This window comes from Capricornis sumatraensis, chromosome 4 (genome assembly GCF_032405125.1).
Source record: "Capricornis sumatraensis isolate serow.1 chromosome 4, serow.2, whole genome shotgun sequence".
Lineage (NCBI taxonomy): Eukaryota > Metazoa > Chordata > Mammalia > Artiodactyla > Bovidae > Capricornis > Capricornis sumatraensis.
The window spans coordinates 144,098,500-144,116,966 of NC_091072.1; positions in this window are offsets into that span (position 1 = coordinate 144,098,500).

Below are 18,467 nucleotides of genomic sequence, written 5' to 3' on the forward strand. Positions count from 1 at the left end.
AAAGAAACGACATGGGGGAATCAGTCTTTCCGGAAACTGATCCAATTTCTTTATTTTTGGGTTTGCTTATATACATAGGGATGAATACAGAGTCACGTGGGGGTCAGCAGTCCTGACCTTTATCAAAATCAGGTACTTCACATAAAAAGGTCTTAGGGATTTTATGATGCTTTCTTTCTGATAACCAAAAACTTATTTTTTCCAAGGGTGTTTTTTCTTAAACCAGGCACCACCCTCCAAATAAAGTTACATTCCTATAGGGTGAGGGTGTAGTGAGTTACAATCAAGAAAGATTTATTTAACCCAAGGTTAACATGATTAATCTTAAAGGTTAATACTTATTTCTCCTATATGCTAGTTATATTCATTATAAGGGCAGGGAATATGGAGATTTAGCAGCAAACATCAGCCCAACAAATGAAAATCCTTTCACCAATGCTCCCCTTAAGATCTATTTGGTCTTAAGATAGTGATAAAGTTACATTTTTACATAGCAAGGACACAGTGATTTATAACAAAGTACAGTGATCTATTACAAAAGAGAAAATTCATTAACTCAAAAAGTCTAGTATTGCTAACATCAAAAACTACTATATTTCCTTTTCTATATTCCAAATACATTGATTAATATATTCCCAGGTGCCTAAGGATATGGAGGTCTGGCGGCAATCATTGACTCAACAAGAAGAAAAGCCCTATGCTAATTAAGACTTCCAAAACTCTCTGTGCTGTTTATGGTTGAGAGGTAGTAAACAATCATGTGGCAGCAGTATGGATAATCCTGTCACACAAGCTAGTCTGTCAGCAGAGAGGTTTGACCTGAGACATCCTGGTCCCACCCAGAGCAGGGAATTAGCAGCAATTATTGACACAACAAATGAAAAACCCTTCACCAGTATAATTCCTAACCAACCCACTATACTAATAATTTCTAACTCCCCAAAAGAATTTGCCTTTAGTAAGTCTAAAATATCTCGTGCCTCTCAGATTAGGAGGCTGTAAACAATCACATGTGGCTGGACGAACCTATACAGGTGAGCTAGATAACCTTCAGAGGAGTCTGTAAACTGAAACACTCTCGTCACGCCCAGGAATTTTTATTGCCTTGGAGCTGCACATTTACTCCTTCTCCGAGAGAAATGGCTATGAGGGAGAGCCCCCCGTAAAGTCAGAGGTGTCGGTGAGAGCATACAACAGACTCTGGTTTTGGGGTTAGATGCTCGGGAACAGGGGGTTTCCTGAGGCTTGATAACGCCTTTGCGTATGCCAAGCCTCCTTCCTCATGACCTTTGGCATGGGCAGAGTTCCTCACACTAGCCCCCGGCACACCCCAGTATTCTTGCCTGGAAAATTCCATGGACAGAGGAGCCTGGTGGGCTACAGTCCATGGGGTCTCAAAGATTTAAACATGACTGAGCATGCACACCAAACTTACCCAAACTCTCAGGACCACAACTTCATCTAACTAGCATTTGGAACTCATAATACATTTCACCACTTTGCCTTAACAGAAGTGGCTCTCTCGACCTGGAATCTTTCCTCTCTTCACCATCAAGTTACCTCCCAAACATTCTCTGCATCTCTGCTCAGTTTTTAAGAGTTTTCCCTTTAGCTCCAGGATAAGGTTGAATATCCTGACATTACATTCCCCTCCCCAGCACATATTACATTTTTACTCTTAATTATACCAGTTTTTTGAGTGAATATTTGATTACTATCCTCTGCCCTCACTTGACTGTAAATAACACGAGGGTCCAATCGCTGTTTTTATATTTCTACTGCCTCTTAAATTACCTACTACATAATAACTACAAAAAATTTTTTTTGCATTGAGTTTTCCCTAAGAGACCACAGAAGTAAAAATGCTGATAGGTGGTTGGGGGGAAGGGGTGTAAAAGAAGCAGACTGAGATAACAGAAGTTTAATTGCTACATCATTAAAAGCCAACTGAAAATCCAAGTATTTGTCTGCTTGTATGACTGATATGGAAAGAGAATCTTATAAATACCAAAGGACTTTAAGTGCTTCAGAGACAAACTTTCTTGTGATGTTTATGCTCAGAGGTGATGATATCTGTACAAGTTTTCTTGCATATCATGTGTAACACAAATCACCTTGTATGTGCTGAGTTGAACATTGTGTATAAACTGGTGAGCAAAGCATTTAAACATGTGGCATGTTGGCACTGATACTGGGAAAAACTGAGGCAAGAGGAAAAGGGGGCAACAGAGGATGAGATGGTTGGATGGCATCACTCACTCAATGGACATGAGTTTGAGCAAACTAAGGGAGATAGTAAAGGAAGAGAAGCCTTGTGTGCTGCAGTTCATGAGGTCGCAAAGGGTCAGACATGACTTAACAATAACATGTTGGCACTACATCCCAACAACAACAAAAAATTGTTTCATTTTAGGGACACAATAGTGTTCATAAGACAAGGATAAAAGTCAACAAAGAACACTTGAAAGATTAGCAGAACCCAGTGGCCAAGAAGACTCAAGACAGGATATAAGACCGTTGGTTGGACGTGAAGAAATTGATGTGTTAACACATGTTGACCAATGTCAGAATGGTGTCTGGTAGCAGGGAGACAGTCAATGATGTGAGTAAAAGGATCCAGTGTGAAGCTATGACAAAATAAATAGATGGGAGATGTGATAAAGGATAGATCAGAACTGAGATAGGAACCAATGAGAAGAGCCTGTATAGACGTCTCAGAGAAAGAAGGGACAATGGGTCCTTTTGCTCACATCACTGGAACCCAGTGTGAAGCTGTGAAAAAAATAAGAAGATGGGAGATGTGAGGGAGAATAGATCAGAACCAATAAGAAGAGCTTTTTCGGAGCTCTCAGGGAAAGAGGGGACAAAAAGACCAGAACTAGACAGTGCTCAGCAGGGCATGGTTAGTGATTGGAGTTAGTGGACTTGTGGTTAATGATTGGAAAGGTGACTATGGGGTGTTTGCCAAAAAAAGAGGACACCAGAGCTACAGAAGGCTAAAACCACGGAGCTAAGGAAACTGAAGAGGACAAAGAGGAAGACACATTCCCCACAAGTTCCTCACACAGCAGCCAGCTGCCACCATTGCTACAGCAGAGTTGCTGACAGTGTCCCTTAAGATAGAGTTTGTTCTGGTGGCTGCAAGAAACAGAAGATACAGGCTCCAGCCAGAAGCAGAACAGGATCAGCAGGATCTGGTCATTTGCCCCATATCCCCGATTCCCTCACCCCTTTTACTCTCAACTGAGGACTTTCTTCATATGGCCTTGCCTGTGGTTTCCCCTACTCAGTGTCAATGCAAATTGTGCTGGGCCTCTGGAACTTCATACCTTGTGTGTTAAAGAAGGATACAGGAAAGAATGAAAGTCAGTTCGTTACCTTCTCAGAAAAGAAAGCCAATCTTGGGTCAAGCTCTCAAAGACTGGAAATGAGGAGAATCTATTACAAGTGTTCAAGACTGTCTTATGTGAGGCTGAGTAGAACATAGTCCTAGGGGAAAACCCTTGAGAGATTAGACTTTAGTATCTCCAGTCTTTAGTATACAAGGTCAAATGATCCACATCAAAATAGTAAGATGTGTATACAATGTGTGTATGAGTTGCTTAGTAATACACAAAGAAATCATACACATATCTAGTATCCTATGTGAAACTCACAATAATTCTGTATGGAGTCCAGTTTTTGTTTTTTCTCAATTAGGAATCAAAGATATAATAAAATTAAACCACTTGTGCCAATATTCCAAGTCAATATTCCAAGCCAACATTCTACTTTTGATTATACTTGATATGGGTGAGTGACTGATTAACATTGATAAAGTCCTCTCATTCTTCAAGTATTTTGAATCCTTATAATAAATAATAGCCATTGAGTCACTGTGTTTAGGATTTTATTCTGGAGCTCAAAACCATACCTAGCTTAAAGGTCTGAGAGCTTCTATCCATACTGCTCCTTTTTTGTGCAATCTGTCCTCTGAGAAGAATGATATCCTACTATTTTCTAAGAGTTCCCATCTTCGTTGTCTCTCTGAGTTTACATAATAGAGGTAGAAAAGTGTGAAGACTGCAGGACCAATAGAGAATCTGCTAGAGGCTGAGCCTAGATTTCCCGTATCTAATTGATGTCTTTCGTGAATATTAGCAAAAACTGATACTGGAATGGTAACGTCTAGAGAAATAAATGTGCATCACACTCCAGGTGTGATTTTTCTCTTGCCCAAGGCTCTTTTGGACAATGCCTTTGATGGTCTCAAGTCTCCCCTCTGCGTCCATGCCGGATCCCACACTTTTCTGGTCCCTCTCTCTCAGGTCCCTACTGAGAACCAGGAAAAACCACATGATTGATTCTACAAGCCGTTGGACTCAATGTCTAGTCGGTCACAGAACTCACTTCTTATACGGACCTACTGACTTACTCTGGCTAGTGATGTCTTGGGTCTCCTGAAATTAACGTCAGTCAGAGTCGGTGTTTCCATAACTCTCCCAAAGTCTGATTCTTCAAATCATAGTCACATAGGTAAATGGTCACAGATCCCTTTGGGGAAACATGGGGAAAAGAGTAACTATAAGAAGTCTGTCAGTTTAGCAGGGCACTTCCTCAAGGGACATGCCTCTCACTCTTAATTAAGGACGTTCTGGCTCTATAAACCGGCTGGTGTCTAGGCGTTGACTGAGGGGACGATGTTTTGTTGGTTCAAGTTATCATTCTGTTCACTCACCCAGGACTCTTCCACTTAAGGGAGGCCATTTACAGTCTCTTCAGGCAAAATAAGGTTAACCTTCTGACACACGGGCCACAGGGATACTTCTAATGGTAAAAGCGCTCGATAGGAGTTAGAGTTCCATATCCCTAGTTTGTTTGAAATCTTCCCATATGTCCCCATTCTAGTTTTCAAGACCTCATTCCTTTCTAATTACTGTTGAAATGTTAACAGAAGAGGTCTGCAGTGTTTGGAATACAGAACAACCCTCCCTCCACTCCCCCTCACAACACAGCTAACAGTGGTTTCAGGAAATCTTATTTCTCAGAAAATTCCAGATATTTTTAGGACCTTGCTTATGCTGTGCCTAGATTGTCCCAGCATTGTCTGACAACAATAAGCAGTGCAGATTTTGTCCAGCAGAGGGGCCCATTCAACAAAGGTATTGGGTGTTATTAAGAAAGGTTTCCAGTTTCTCTATCGTTTTCAGGATATGGAGAGCAACTCAACATTAATAACTAATAAATGTGTTGTTATTGTTTAGTTGCTAAGTCATGTCCAACTCTTTTTGCAACCCCATGTACTGTAGCCCACCAGACTCCTCTGTCCACGGGATTTCCTAGGCAAGAATATTGGAGTAGGTTACTATTTCCTTCTTTAGGGGATCTTCCCCACCAGGGATCAAACCCATGCTTCCTGCTTTGGTGGGCAGACTCTTTACCACTGAGCCATCTGGAAAGCCCAACTGATAAGAAAGAAAATGCGTTAATATTGGAAAGGAAGAAGTAAAACTTACACTATTGCAGATGACATGATATTATATACAGAAAACCCTAAAGATTCCACCAAAAAAGCTGTAGGACTAATAAATGAATTCAGTACAGTTGCAGGACATAATATCAATATACAGAAATATGTTGCATTTCTATATGCTAATAACAATCAGGAAGAGAAATTAAGAAAACAATCACATTTATAATTGTATCATAAAGAATAAAATACCTAGGAATAAATTTAACCAAGGAGCTGAAAGACCTATACACTGAAAACTATAAGACACTGATGAAAGAAATAAAATAACACAAATAAAAGGAAAGACATTCCATGCTTATACATTGAAAGAATAAATATTGTTAAAATGTCCCTCCTACTCAAAGCCATCTGGAGATTCAATGTAACTTCTGTTAAAATTGCAATGGTATTTTTCAGAAATAGAACCAAAAAATCCTAAAATTGGTATGGAAACACAGAAGACGTAGTTTAGCCAAAGAAACTGAGAAAGAACAGAACTGAAGGCATGATGCTCTCTGATTTCAAAATGCATTACAAAGTTATAGTAATCAAAATAGTATCATACTGGCATAAAAACAGACATATAGATCAATGGAACACAATAGAGATCTCAGAAATAAAGCCACATGTATATGGTCAACTAATTCATGACAGAGGAACGAGGAATACCCAAAAGGAAGGGACAATCTCTTCAGCAAATGGTGTGGGGATAAGTGGACAGCCACATGAAAGGTAGTGAAGCTGAACCACTGCCTTACTTCATAAACAAAGTTAGTGTGAAGTGAATTAAAGATGTGAGTGTAAGACCTGAAACCAAAAATCTCTTAAAAGAAAAAATAAGTAATAATTTCCTTAGCATCAGTCTTGGTGATGATTTCTTGGATTTGACACCCAAAGCAAAGAAGGTAAAAGTGAAAAATAAACAAGTAAGACTACATCAAACTAAAAAGCCTCTGAACAGCAAAGAAAACCATCAACAAAATTAAAAGGCAACCTACTGAATGGGAGAAAATATTTTCAAATTATGTGTCTTATATGAGGTTAATATCTAAAATATATAAAGAATACATACAATTGAATAGTAAAAAAATAAAATAAAAATTCAAATCTGATTTTAAAATGGGCAGAGAATCTACATAGACATCTTTCAAGAAAGATATACAGATAGATAGTCAATGGGTACAATAGAAGATGTTCAACATCACTAATCATCAGGGAAAAGGCAAATCAATACCATGAGGAAATATCATCTACACATGTTAGACTGACTATTATCAAAAAGACAAGAACTGACAAGTGCAGGAAAGGCTGTAGAGAAAAGAAAATCCTTGTGCACTATTGGTGGGAATGTACATGATTGCAGTCACTGTGGAAAACACTATAGAAGTTCCCAAAAAAATTAAAAATAGGAGAGAGCAAGATGGCAGAGGAGAAGGTAGACATGGAGTACATCTCTCTCCACGGATATATTAGGAATACACCTTCAGACATGGAAGTGTATGCAGAACACCAGCTGAAAGTGGACAGGAGTACCTGACCAGGGGAAAAGAATATATAGAACCACACAAAACTCAGTAGGACTAAGAAAGTGGCGGGGCGGGGGGGTGGGGGGGGGCGGACAGGAGTGTTAGTAGGACTGGACCTGCCCTCAGCAGGTGGGGGAACTGAAGCAGGGGGTCCAATCTCTACACTGGGGCAATTGTCTGAGTCAGAGGAAAAACATTTAAGGCCGAGAGTGAAACAGCTGATCTGTGGCAGCCTAAATAGAATGAGAATCAGACAGTCCTTGCTGCAGACAGGGCCGCAGATCCCCTGGGAGGTGCGGTGGCTGGGAGCTGGAGTTTAGGGATCGTGGAGCAATTCCAGGGTGAGGACTGCCGTAGCAGCTGAGAAATGGATGGAGGCGATGTGAGGGAGGAGGTTGTGGTGGGAAATGTGTGGGAAATGCCTGTGGAGGAAAGCCGGGCAGCCATGGAAGCAAGACAATACCGCTGAGTCAATCATAGGGGGTGGAGCCATCACCATAGCCTCTCTTCCCCCACACACCAGCATCAGCAGCTGACCAATAGAGAGGCAGGCCCATCAAACACCTGATGCACTGTACTACAGAGTAGGACCCCACCCTGGGTGCCCCTTAAGTGCCTGACTTGCCAGTCTGCAGAGTAGGACCCCAGCCAGGGGGGGACCCTCTATGTGCCTGACTCGCCAAACAACAAAAAAGGACCCCAGGTAAGGAAAACTTCTAGGTGCCTAAATGGGTTGAGCTACAGAGAAAGACTAGCCAAAGAGGCCTTCTGATAGCCAGCCACAAGAGGCTCAGATAAAAGACAGTGATAGGGCCATAACTCCCGTGGTGGAGGCAGCCCGTGTCCCTGTACTCTTCTCATTGCCAGAACCCCTGCAAGCTAAGCAACTGTGCCACCTTCAGGCTCAACTCTCACTGGGGCAGAGCTGCCACAGGCAAAAAAGTATTGTGCCTATTCACGCAGGGTCACTTAGGTTGTGTCCAATCCTTTGTGACCCTGTAGACTGTCACCTGCTAGGCTTCTCTGTCAGGGAGGGGGGTTCTCCAGGCAAAAATACTGGAGTGCATTGGCCAATTCTGGTTGCCATACCCTTCTAAAGCACTGTGTTTCCTGCTGCCTTAGCTGCCAACTCCCCTGAGTACCTGGCGCTGCCAGAACCCCTGTGACCCAAGCAGCTGCACCACCTCTACACCTGGCCCTCACAGAGGCAAGCCCGAGTCCTCCAGGGCAGCCTCAGGAGCAAACCCCAGTGGACGACCCACATGCAGAGGTGGAAATAAAGCCACAATTGAAACCCAGGGGCAGTGTGGCTAAGGAAGAAGACCCAAAAACCTTCCCACCAGCTGTACAAGTTGCACATTAAATCCACATGATCAACTAGGCAGACCCTGTGTCTATGGAATACATAAAAGGTCATTGAGAACTCCCACAAAAGAAAATGCACTAGTTCTGATAGCTGTGGACATGGAGGCAAGAACACACAGGAGTAGGACCAGATTAGAATCTGAGCTGCCCCTACAGCAGGTTCAGAGATCAAGGACAGTGTTGGAGGGCATCCTAGGGAGGTGAGGTGGACTGTGACTCCCCGTGAGGGAAAGGACTCTGACAGCTGTGACTCAAGAAAAACATTCATTATTCTTATGTTTTGACTTGTTCTGTAGATTCTTTTGGATTTTTTTTCTTTTATTTTTCCCTCTCCCAAACTCCCCTCCATTATAGTTATTGATTTTATTGGCACTATGAAATCTAATTAAGCTTTTGAGATTTTTTTTTCTTTTTCTTTTTTTTCTCAATCACATGTTTATTGCTGTTATAAACCTTTGCCTCTACATTGGGCTTTTGCAGCTCTGGGGAGTTTTCCCTTTTTTTTTTTTTTTTCCCCCTCTCTTTTTTAATTATAAGTTTTTAAACCTATTATTATTTTTTCTACATTTATTCCTTTGTTTGCTTTTCCTACAATTTTGTTCCCCTTGCAGTTAATCATTAATGTATATAAATCTTCTTTATCTACCTCTGTTTAACTTTGCATATCTATTTTTTATTTCTTTTCTTTCTTTCCTTTCCTCTCAACATATTTGTTAGTTTTATTTTCATTGCTTTATTCCACTATTGGCACCTTGCTTTAGTTTTGTTTTCCAGTTTGTACTTTAGCTATTTTTGTTCTGGTAAACATAATTTTTGGTCCCCCTTGTTCGCCAGGTCATTCTATTGTACTTTTTTTTGTTGTTGGACTGTTTTGATTTTGCTTATGGGTATATATGTGTTTATTCAGTCACATTTTTTATTGTTGTTATAAACCTCTGCCTCTATGTTGGACTTTTGCAGTTCTGTTGTGTTTCCCTTTTTTTTCCTTTCTTCTATCTTCTTCTGTTTATTTTTCTTTTCTTTTCTCTTTTTCATAATTTTAGGTTCTAGTTTTTTTTAACCTGTTATATTTTTTCTACATTTATTCCTTTGTTTGCCTTTCCTAATATTCTTTCCCCTTTGCAGTTAATCTTTAATGTATGTAAATCTTCTTCATCTACCTCTATTAGCTTTGCATATCCATTCTTTCTTTTCTTTCTTTCCTTTCCTCTCAATATATTTGTTAGTTTTGTTTTCATTGCTTTATTCCCCATTTGGTACCTTGCTTTAGTATTGTTTTCCAGTTTGTGCTTTAGTTAGTTTTGTTCTTAACTAGTAAATATAATTTTTGCTTTCCTTTGTTCACTGGGTCAATCTATTGCACTTTATTTTTGTTGAACTGTTTTGATTTTGCTTATTGGTGTTTATGTATATGTGTATATTCCATTAATTTAATTATTATTTGCATTTTGTAACTGCCATTTTTCTGGGGTTCATATTTGGTTTATCATTTTTGGATATTTGTTTTAATCTCACTTAATATCATAAGAAGCCAGTTGTGAAATCTTCGTTCCTTACCAGCGATCAGCCCCTGAGCCTTTGGAGTGGGAGCACTGACTCCAGAGAACTAACCCTTGGGGGTATCAAATAGTAAGAACTCACACAAAGGAAACCACTAGAATACAAGACCCAGAATCACCCAACCACCAATACCATCCTGGTGCAGGACACCTCATCTAAACAACAAGTAAAACAAAAATACAAACTCAATCATCAGCAGACAGGATCACCACCTCACTCAGCCTTGCCCATCAGAGGAAAAACAAACAAACAAACAAACAAAATTCAGCAAAAATCTCACCCTGACGGAAGCTTACACAAAGCACTGGACCAATCTTAGAGGGCAGAAACCAAAAGAAGAAAGAATACAACCTTGAAGCCTGGAAGAAAGATATCTCAAACACAGTAAGTTTAAAAAAATAATGAAAAGGCAGAGAAATACTACAAAAAGGAAGGAACAAACTAGAAACACAGAAATACAAATAAATGAAAAGGAAATAGACAAACTACCTGAAAAAGAATTCAGAATAATGATAGTAAAGATGATCAAAAATTTGAAAGCAAAATGGAGAAAATGCAAGAATCCATTAACAAAGCCTAGAAGAATTAAAGAATACACAGGCAGAGACAAACAACACAATTGCTGGAATCAAAAGCAAAATATCTGAAGCAGAAGAACGAATCAGTGAGATGAAAGAAAAAATGGTGGAAATAACTTCTGAGGTGCAGAATAAAGTAAAAAGAGTGAAAAGAACTGAGGATATGTAAGGCTTGGAGAATCGCACTCTGAAAAGGACACTCAGGGACAGCCTCTAGTGGACTGACAAAGTTGATTATCTAACTGTGCAGTTTTATAATTCTCAGGGAATAGAGCATAAGGCAGACTTGCATATAGCCATTCCAGATAAACATTAAAGTATTCAAGCATAAAACACAGTTCCCATCGCCCAAGACATAACATAGCTTTGGCGAAACTCTGAAGGGACTCTTATCATGAAACAGCAGTCCTTGCTCTCAGAAACAGGTGGTCAGAAGGAAGACTTCGAACACTTCACGGCCAGGTGTATAACCCTTCGTTATCCATTCGCAGCCTCAGGCACTTGGTGAACGCTCATAACCCTCTGTTATGCTCGTTCCAGCTTCCAACCTTCGTCATGAGTGGAGCAAATACATTTTCAGTATTTGCTCAAAGCCTTCCAGCTCCTCCACAAGGATAGTCTCAGAGACCTCTGGGACAATATCAAATGCACCAATATTCGAATAATAGGGGTCCCAGAAGGAGAAGAGAAAAAGAAAAGGTATGAGAAAATTTTTGAAAAGATTATAGTTGAAAATTTCCCCAACATGGAAAAGGAAATAGTCAATCAAGTTCAAGAGGCACAAAGAGTCCCGTACAGGCAAAACCCAAGGAGAAACGCAAGAAGACACATACTAATCAAACTAACAAAGACTAAACACAATGAAAGAATATAAGAAGCAGCAAGGGAGAAGGAACACGTAACATACAAGGGAGACCCCATACACTTAACAGCTGATCTTTCACCAGAAACTCTGCAGGCCAGACGGGAATGGCAGGATATATTTAAAGTACTGAAAGGGAGAAATCTACAACCAAGATTACTTACTGTACCTGGCAAGGATCTCCTTCAAAATTGATGGAAAAATAAAAAGCTTTTCAAACAAGCGAAAGTTAAGAGAATTCAGTACCACCAAACCAGCTTTACAACAAATGTTAAATGAATTTATATAGTCAAGAAATACAAGAGAAGAAAAAAGATCTACAAAATTGACCCCAAACAATTAAGAAAATGGCAATAGGAACATATATATCAATAATTACTTTAAATGTAAATTTATTAAATATTCCAACCAAAATACACAGACTAGCTGAATGGATACAAAAACAAGAACCCTATATATGCTGTCTACAAGAAACCCACCTCAGACCTAAAGACACATATAGATGGAAAGTGAAGGATGGAAAAATGTACTCCATGCAAGTGGGAAGCAAAAAAAAGCTGGAATAGGAATCCTCATATCAGACAAAATAGACCTTAAAATAAAGAAGATTATAAGAGATAAGAAAGGACACTACATAGTGATCAAAGGATCAATCCAAGAGGAGGATATAACAATTGTAAATATCTATGCACCCAACATAGGAGCACCTCAATACATAAGACAAACAATAACAGACATAAGAGGAGAAATTGACAGTAACACAATAATAGTAGGAGGCTTTAACACCCCACTCACACCAATAGACAGATCATAAAAACATAAAATTAATAAGGAAATGCAAGTCTTAAATGATACATTAGATGAGATGGATCTCATTGATATCTTCAGGACATTCCATCCAAATGCAGAAGAATACACCTTCTTCTCAAATACACATGGAACCTTCTCTAGGATAGACCACATTGGGTCACAAATCAAACCTCAGTAAATTTAAGAAAATTGAAATCATATCAAGCATTTTCTTCAACCACAACCCTATGAGACTAGATATCAATTACAAGAAAAACACTGTAAGAAACACAAACACATGGCGATTAAACAACATGTTTCTAAATAACCAACAGGTTACTGATGAAATCAAAAGGGAAATTTAAAAAAAATTCTAGAAACAGATGACAATGAAACCATGACAACTCAAAACCTATGGGATGCAGCAAAGCAGTCCTAAGAGGGAAGTTTATAACCACACAATCCTACCTCAAGAAATAAGAAAAACATTGAATAGACAACCTAACTTTACACCTAAAACAACTGGAAAAAGAACAACAACAACAAAAAAAAAATAGTAGAAGGAAAGAAATCATAAAGCTCTGAGCAGATATAAATGGAAAAGAAATGACAGAAAAAATAGTAAAGATTAATAAAACTAAAAGCTGGTTCTTTGAGAAGATAAAATTTGCAAACGTTTAGCCAGACTCATTGAGGAAAAAAGAGAGAAGAATCAAATCAACAAAATAAGAAATGAAAAAGGAGAGGTTACATCAGACAATGCAGAAATACGAAGGATTATGAGACTATTATGAACAACTATATGGCAATAAAATAGATAACCTAGAAGTAATGGACAGATTCTTAGAAAAGTTCAATCTTCCAGGACTGAACCAGTAAGAAATAGAAATTATGAACAACCCAACTATAAGCACTGAAATTGAAGCTGTGATCAAGAATCTCCCCAAAAACAAAAACCCAAGACCAGATGGGTTTACAGGAGAATTCTATCAAAAGATTTAAGGCCTATCTTTCTAAAAGTATTTCAAAAAATTGCAGAGGAAGGAACACTTCCAAACTCCTTCCAAGAGGCCACCATCACCCTGATACCAAGATCAGACAAAGACAATACAAAAAAAGGAAACTATAGGCCAATATCACTGATGAACATAGATGCAAAAATCCTCAATAAAATTTTAGCAAACAGAATTCAGCAACACATCAAAAGCTCATACACCATGATTAAGTTGGGTTTATTCCAGGAATGCAAGGATTCTTCAAGATATGCAAATCAATCAATGTGATACACCACATTAACAAACTGAAAGATTAAAAACCATATGATAATCTCAATAGATGCAGAAAAAGCCCTTGACAAAGCTAGCACCCATTTATGATTAAAACTCTTCAAAAAACGAGCATAGAAGGAACCTACCTCAGTTTCATTCTTTTACAAGTGGTTGACCAGTTTTCCCAGGACCACTTGTTAAAGAGATTGTCTTTACTCCATTGTATATTCTTGCCTCCTTTGTCGAAGATAAGGTGTCCATAGGTGTGTGGATTTATCTCTGGGCTTTCTATTTTGTTCCATTGATCTATATTTCTGTCTTTGTGCCAGTACCATACTGTCTTGATGATTGTGTCTTTGTAGTAGAGCCTGAAGTCAGGCAGGTTGATTCCTCCAGTTCCATTCTTCTTTCTCAAGATTGCTTTGGCTATTTGAGTTTTTTTTTGTATTTCCATACATATTGTGAAATTATTTGTTCTAGCTCTGTGAAAAATACTGCTGGTAGATTGATAGGGATTGCATTGAATCTGTAGATTGCTTTGGGGTAGTATACTCATGTTCACTATATTGATTCTTCCGATCCACGAACATGGTATAATTCTCTATCTATTAGTCTCCTCTTTGATTTCTTTCATCAGTGTTTTATAGTTTTCTCTATATAGGTCTTTAGTTTCTTTAGGTAGATTATTTTATTCTTTTCGTTGCAATGGTGAATGAAATTGTTTCCTTAATTTCTTTTTCTACTTTCTCATTATTAGTGTATAGGAATGCAAGGGATTTCTGTGTGCTGATTTTGTATCCCGCAACTTTACTATATTCATTGATTAGTCCTAGTAATTTTCTGGTGGAGTCACAAAAACAAACTCAAAATAGATTAAAGATCTGCATGTAAGACCAGAAACTATAAAACTCCTATAGGAGAACATAGGTAAAACACTCTCCGACATACATCACAGCAGGATCCTCTATGGTCCACCTCCCAGAATACTGGAAATAAAAGCAAAAATAAACAAATGGGATCTAATTAAAATTAAAAGCTTCTGCACAACAAAGGAAACGATAACCAACGTGAAAAGACAGCCTTTGGAACGGGAGAAAATAATAGCAAATGAAGCAACTGACAAACAACGAATCTCAAAAATATACAAGCAACTCATGCAACTCAATTCCAGAAAAATAAACGACCCAATCAAAAAATGGGCCAAAGAACTAAATAGACATTTCTCCAAAGAAGACATACGGATGGCTAACAAACACATGAAAAGATGCTCAACATCATTCATTATCAGAGAAATGCAAATCAAGACCACAATGAGGTACTATTTCACACCAGTCAGAGTGGCTGTGATCCAAAAGTCCACAAGCAATAAATGCTGGAGAGGGTGTGGAGAAAAGGGAATCTTCTTACACTGTTGGTGGGAATGCAAACTAGTACAGCCACTATGGAGAACAGTGTGGAGATTCCTTTAAAAATTGCAAATAGAACTGCCTTATGACCCAGCAATCCCACTGCTGGGCATACACACCGAGGAAACCAGAACTGAAAGAGACACGTGTACCCCAATGTTCATCGCAGCACTGTTTACAATAGCCAGGACATGGAAGCAACCTAGATGTCCATCAACAGATGAATGGATAAGAAAGCTGTGGTACATATACACTATGGAATATTACTCAGCCATTAAAAAGAATACATTTGAATCAGTTCTAATGAGGTGGATGAAACTGGAGCCGATTATACAGAGTGAAGTAAGCCAGAAAGAAAAACACCAATACAGTATACTAACACATATATATGGAATTTAGAAAGATGGTAATAATAACCCTATATGCGAGACAGCAAAAGAGACACAGATCTATAGAATAGACTGTTGGACTCTGTGGGAAAGGGAGAGGGTGGGATGATTCGGGAGAATGGCATTGAAACATTTATACTATCATGTAAGAAACGAATCGCTAGTCTAGGTTCGATACAGGATACAGGATGCTTGGGGCTGGTGGACTGGGCTGACCCAGAGAGATGATATGGGGAGGGTTGTGGGAGGGGGGTTCAGGGTTGGGAACTCATGTACACCTGTGGTGGATTCATGTCAATGTATGGCAAAACCAATACAGTATTGTAAAGTAAAAAAATAAAATTTGAAAAAAAAAAAAAAAAGAAGGAACCTACCTCAACATTGTAAAGGCCATATATGATAAGCCTCTAGCAAACATTATTCTCAATGGTGAAAAACTGAAACCATTCCACCTAAGATCAGGAACAAGATATGGGTGTCCACTTTCATCACTATTATTCAACATAGTCCTAGAAGTCCTAGCTATAGCAATGAGAAAAGAAAAAGAAATAAAAGGAATCCAGATAGAAAAAGAAGAAGTAAAGCTCTCACTGTTTGCACATGACATGCTACTGTACATAGAATATCCTAAAGATATTATCAGAAAATTACTAAAGCCAAACAGTGAATTTAGCAAATTTGCAGGATGCAAAATCAATACACAGAAATCACTTGCATTTCTATATACTAACAATGGAAAATCAGAAAGAAAAATTAAAGAATCAATCCCATTCACCATTGCAACAAAAAGAATTAAATATCTAGGAATAAACTTACCTAAGGAGACAAGAGAACTGCACACAGAAAATTATAAGACACTCATGAAAGAAATCATAGACAATATAAACAGATGGAGAGATATTCCATGGTCCTGGGTAGGAAGAATCAATATTGTGAAAATGACTATACTATCAAATGCAATCCACTGATTCAATTTGGTCCCTATCAAATTACCAATGGCATTTTTTCACAGAACTAGAACAAAAAGTTTCACAATTCATATGGAAACAGAAAAGACCCTGAATAGCCAAAGCAGTCTTGAGAAAGTAGAATGGAGCTGGAGGAATCAACCTTCCTGACTTCAGATTATACTACAAAGCTACAGTCATCAAGACAGTATGGTACTGGCATAAAAACAGAAATATGGAACAATGGAACAAGATAGAAAGCCCAGAAATAAATCCATGCACCTATGGGTAGCCTGTTTTTGACAAAGAAGACAAGAATATACAATGGGGCAAAGACAAAGTGAAGTCGCTCAGTTGTGTCTGACTCTTTGCGACCTCATGGACTGTAGCCTACCAGACTCCTCTGTCCATGGGATTTTCCAGGCAATAGTCCTGGAGTGGATTGCCATTTCCTTCTCCAGGGGATCGTCCCAACCCAGGGATTGAACCTGGGTCTCCCGCACTGTAGACAGACGCTTTACCGTCTGAGCCACCAGGGAAAGACAGCCTCTTCAATAAATGGTGCTGGGAAAACTGGACAGCTATACATAAAAGAATGAAACTAGAACACTTCCTAACACCACACACAAGGATAAACTCAAAATGGATTAAAGACCTAAATGTAAGACCAGAAACTATGAAACTCTTAGAGGAAAACATAGGCAGAACACTCGATTATATAAATCAAAGCAAGATCCTCTATGACCCACTTCCTAGAGTAACAAAAATAAAAACAAAAGTAAACAAGTGGGACCTGATTAAACTTAAAAGCTTTTGCACAGCAAAGGAAACTATAAGCAAAGTGAAAAGACAACCCACTGAATGGGAGAAAATAATAGCTAATAAAACAACTGACAAAGGATGAATTTCCAAAATATACAAGCAGCTCATACAACTCAATGTCAGAAAAACAAACAACCCAATCAAAAAGTGGGGAAAAGACCTAAACAGACGTTTCTCCAAAGAAAACATACAGATGGCTAACAAACACATGAAAAGATGCCCAACATTGCTCATTGTTAGACAAATGCAAATCAAAACCACAATGCGGTATCACCTCATACCAGTCAGAATGGCCATCATCAAAAAGTCTACAAACAAATAAATGCTGGAGATGGTGTGGAGAAAAGGAAATGCTCTTGCACTGTTGGTGGAAATGTAAATTGATACAACCACTATGGAAGACAGTATGGAGATTCCTTAAAAAACTAGGAATAAAAGCACCATATGACCCAGCAATCTCACTCCTAGGCATATTCCCTGAGGAAACTAGGGTTGAAACAGACACACGTACCCACTGTTCATTGCAGCGCTATTTATAATAGCTAGAACATGGAAGCAATCTAGATATCCATGGACAGATGAGTGGATAAAGAAATTATGGTACATATACAAAATGGAATATTAACTCAGCCATAAAAAGGAACACAACTGAGTCAGTTTTGATGAGGTAGATGAACCTAGAACCTATTATACAGCATGAAGTGAGTCAGAAAGAGAAAGATAAATATCGTATTCTAACACACATATATGGAATCTACAAAAATGGTACTGTAGAATTTATTTACAGCAATGGAGAAACAGACATAGAGAATTGACTTATGGATATGGGGAGGGGAGAAGAGAGTGGGTTGTATGGAAAGAGTAACATGGAAACTTACATTACCATGTGTATAACAGACTGGCAATGGGAATTTGCTATATGGCTTAGGAAACTCAAACAGGGGATCTGTATCAACCTAGAGGAATGGGATGGGGAGGGAGATGGGAGGGAGGTTCAAAAGGGAGGGGATATATATACATATACCTATGGCTGATTCATGCTGAGATTTGACAGAAAGCAACAAAATTCTGCAAAGCAACTATCCTTCAGGGGAAAAAAAAAATTCCTAGAATTTTAATATCAGAAATTAGTTTCCTAAGGCTTAGAACACTGAGATAAAAAATTAAAAATAAAATCAAAGAGTCGAGAGAACCCTTTTTTAAAAAAGTTAAAAATAGAACTGCCATGCCATCCTGCAACCCCACTTCAAAGAAAATGAAAACACTGATTTGAGGGAACTCCCTGGTGGTCCAGTAGTTAGGACTCTGCATGTTCATTGCCACAGGCCCATGTTTGATCAAGAAACTAAGATCCCTCAAGCCTTGCAGTGCAACTGAAAAAAAAAAAGAAAACAGAAACTTGAAAAGATATATGCACCTTCATACTCACTGCTGAATTATTTGCAACAGCCAAGATATGGAGAT